This window comes from Monopterus albus, unplaced genomic scaffold, assembly GCF_001952655.1.
Source record: "Monopterus albus unplaced genomic scaffold, M_albus_1.0 scaffold88.1, whole genome shotgun sequence".
Taxonomy (NCBI): Eukaryota; Metazoa; Chordata; class Actinopteri; order Synbranchiformes; family Synbranchidae; genus Monopterus; species Monopterus albus.
In genome coordinates this window covers 1,527,846-1,532,043 of record NW_018127968.1, presented here as the reverse complement: position 1 = coordinate 1,532,043, position 4,198 = coordinate 1,527,846, and the positions used below count along the sequence as shown (strand labels likewise).

Below are 4,198 nucleotides of genomic sequence, written 5' to 3'. Positions count from 1 at the left end.
CAATGCTTCTGATTGGATAACGTTTCACCTAGAACTGTCAAATTAATTCTGATGAAAGCCGGTATCTATACTGTGTGTCGCATTTATCCTTTTGTTTTTGGAAAGACTAAAAGTCGCTGACACTGAGGTAATATGAAGGGGTGACTATCACAGTGGATCACCAATGAAACCAAATAGAAAATACATGCATTGGTGCACAATGTGGGCAGCAGCCATACACAATAGCACAGTGTGTCCTTATCAAGATGCAGAGGTCACAGGAAATTTGGTCTCTGACACCCTCCATCTTTTATACCTCTCTTTTTCCACATTTCCCTTTATCGTCCATCCAGCCGTCCTCCTGTAACTATCCAGAGCAGCAGTTGCATCCAGCTGCATCATCCCCTCCCCCCATCTCTAACACTAAAATGACCTTCACTAGCACAACATGCCAGAAGATGGGAAAGACAGAAGCAGAGTGGTATGGAGGGGAAAAGGGTGAGAAGGAGGCAGGGAGGAGATGAAGTAAATTGGGTTGAGGGATGATGACAGAGGATAAAAATTTATATTGGAGTGAACAGGGAAGATAAAAAAAAGAGGATATGTAAGATGGGGGAAGAAACAAGGGCAGAGCGGGATGAAGAATGGTTAGAAGATAAGACGGACAGTGTGAGGACTGATAGCACATTTACTAAAATAAATTCTTGCTCTGCGCTTGTACTGAGAGGCTCAATAGCCCTGCTGATCTGGCTTCAGTCAGATAGCATCGCTCTAATTTTACCCCCATGCAGCTTTTTAAAGTAAAACCTCATCTGTCCACATGACAAGGGATATCAACCACCGATGCAGAAGATACTGGTTGTTAGTAGTGTATTCTATAGAGATAATTGAGTCTCTCCTGGAGGAACCCGTGTGACAGGAGGAAGATTAACTGTGTCCATGTGTTTGGCCTTTTCTTTAACCTTGTTTAGCCCTTTTTTTTTGCTGCACCAGAGGAAAAATAACACAGTGATGAGAGAAAGAGAGATGGAGAAAAAGTAAGAAGCGCATCCTCACAGGGCAGCAGGCTTTACTGCCTAAACTCTAACTCTCTCTTTCCTTCTGACTCATTGCAAAGTCATGAAATACTAAAGCGTATAAAGAGGGATTATTATACATTCAGTAGGAAACTGTGACTGTCAGCTCCAGCCCACCAAGATACTGAGAACCTCTCCCTCTGTTTTACTGCCTCCATCTCACTCTTCCACACTCTATCTTGCTCTTCCACTCTGTATAATCTTCACCTCATTAGCATTTCAAAAATCATATCTTTATGAGTCATGCATCACAGGCTCTCTGGTAAGCTTGTCATTACTTGGTTATGAAACCAGGGTAACTCAGCCTCCCTATACAAGACCCAGTTCGGCGTATTTGGAAGACATTTCACATCCCACAAATTTATAAAACACACGTTGTCACAGTCATGCAAAAGGAATGACTATAACAGGATGTACTGTATGCAAGAACATAAAAGATATCGTTGGAGAAATTGGGTCATTGCAGCAGGAGGAAGTAGCACAAAATAAAGGAATTAATAAGAATTTGTGTGTGTGTGTCTGTATGTGTGTGTGTGAAAGCATCTAGAACCTTACCTCTAGAAAACTCCTAACAAAGAACATGAAGGGAGACAGAGCAGCTCATCATCGCAACAAAACATAAGAGACAGGATCTGTTATCGGTGTTAATCATGAGGGAAGGTGAGAAGAGAATGAGCTCCTTATTTTTTATTTCATAGCACAGTCACGGGTGGTTTCTTTGAGGACATCCAAATGTGAAGTCCGTTTGGTTGTCAACAAGTAAAAAAAAGAAAAAAAAAACTCGGGAAAATTAGGGCAGAGTAATATACTATTTTTCATGCTGCTTGTTTGCATTTTTATGGTGTGGTGTGTTCTTCCTAATCAAGCACAGTTATGTGATGAGATGTGAAACTGATGCATTTGTAGTGCAGCACATGTGGGGTCTAATGGTAGGAGACTGTTGACATCAATCTGACATCAGTGCCATCATTTTGTTCTGCAGCAGTTTCTTTCAGTGTTGCATGATTACCTCGGTGAAGCCACATTTCTGCTCTACTATTTTGAGCGCAGGTGTCAGCTAATGAACATCATGATGTAAATAAAGCGTTTGACATTTACCACCTCTCTTAATACTATGTTGGTTACATGATTAAGGGACTGAAATGTCAGAACAGAATGGAAAAAACAGACTTAGTTTTAAAATGTGATTGATAGCTTAAAACCAGATTAGGTCTAGCCTGTTCCAAAAACTGCCTCTAATGTGCTCTCATGTGCACAAAATGTTCCAGGATACCAGTGCACTCCAGTTCAACTCTTTGTTCTTGTGCTCATTAGCTGATTCAGTACATAAAGAGAGAGGCCAAGTTAAATTAATGAGAGTAAACTGAAAGAGAACACTAAGACTGTCCACGTACACCTGTTGCCTGACAGAATAGATCACCGTCTCCATTTGGGGTAATGGAAAACATGCCAGACAAAGGAGATTGTTATACAAAAACACAAAACAGAAGGAACACGTGGTTCTTTAAGCATTTTCCATTTAACAAATCCAGCCAAAACTAGAAAACATAAGGCTCTTGTTTTGACTGAACTGGCAAAAGTTTTGACCTTGCAAGATAATTATCTCCTGGTTTTCAGCGTGGAGAACCATAGAAGTGGTGAAAAGAATAACTTTTTGAGGACAGAGACTGTTAATTTCATGTGACATTGCTTGTAACAGTGTTTCCAGACTTTTGACTGGTAGTGTAAATATACAATAGAACAGAATGTGCACAGCTCTGCCTTTGTGAATCTAGGTTAACAATACTAGCTGCCAAAATGAACCTGACCTTCATTCTCATCCCTGAGACTTTCAGACACATTTGATAAAACACATTACACGATGCTGTGAGGATCCCGGTGAGCAACACACGGACCATCCTGCAGAGTCTGAGGACATGAAACAGGAACAAAATGACCTTGGAGCAGGACTGTCATCACCTGGTGTCCGATTTTTGACACTGGCTCCTTCTATAATGTCAAATGTATGTTCAAAGTATTCCCAGGCGTGTGTTTCTGATGAGCAGAGCAGGTTGCTATGAATTTCCCCCAATAATGATTTGATTTTGCCAGGGACAGTCAAAAAACTCAATTCTGCACATGGACAGACTCTCCCCGCTGCTGCTCTGTCTCTCCATTCCCCTAAAACACACATGCAGACAGGAACACACACAGAGTGATGTGTGTGAAAATGAAAAGCTTATTCCAGGGAAACCCATCTGATATCTGTTTCAGTCATTACCATAATAATTGGCACTCCACTGCATAGAGTAAGAGCCTGGTGACTGGAATAGAATAATAACGAGAGAGGAGGGGAGTGGGCATACTGTAAAAAATGTTTTAACCATAACCAGCCTCATTTTTTTGTCTGACTGTCTTTTGTTCCTCAATTGATTTTGCTTTAAGCATGCCCCCTGCACCCCCAGTGGTGATGAATGGCTGCGTATCTGCACAGATTAAATTGCTTTCAAGACAATAAAGATTCGTGGTCTCTCTGGGATTTCTAACGTCGTAAACATCCACAGTTCATTGGTTCAACGGGTGTTTTTCCAACAAGAACTCCAAACTAAAGCACAAATACAGCATTTGTTAATACCTTCCATAAAGTGACTTGAAACTGTGTCTGGAATGTGTCTTATTGGACATGCTTGGTCCTGTGAGATGCGGAACCTTTGACGGACTGCTGTTTCCTGCGGTAAACCGTATTCATTTCCTGTTTTCTGTATTTGCACTGCGTTGTGCTTGCTTCCAGATTGTTTAGGAATTAAACTCACTATTTTCTAGGTTCATCTGAATTTTTGAGTGACAACATACGCTTGCACCACTTAAAGCACTTGTTTTGCAGAAGTTCTTGCTAACTACCAAATTTAACTTGCTACTTTAGGTCGGCTAGTTTAGAAGCTAGCTAAGCTAGTAGCTTAATCGAGAGCAATGGCTTCCCCCTCTTCCTCTCCTTCTTTCTCTTGCTCGGAGTGTCGCATGTTCAGTTATTCCTCTGCCTCCTTTAGCGATAATGGTACTTGTAATAAATGTCAGATGCTAGCAGCATTGGAGGCGAGGCTCACAGACTTAGAAGCGCGGCTACACACCATGGAGAATAGGCCAGCTAGCTATGCCCACGTAGC

At 41.5% G+C, this 4,198-nt stretch overlaps 1 long non-coding RNA gene across 1 annotated transcript in view; it reads right to left on the bottom strand.

The window, feature by feature from the left end:
- Positions 1-1,696, bottom strand: part of LOC109964373 (uncharacterized) — a 12,671-nt gene extending 10,975 nt beyond the window's left edge. The window contains exon 1 of the long non-coding RNA XR_002275504.1: positions 1,611-1,696. This is a non-coding gene — a long non-coding RNA (uncharacterized LOC109964373). The remainder of the gene's footprint in view (positions 1-1,610) is intronic.
- Positions 1,697-4,198: the final 2,502 nt, after the last annotated feature.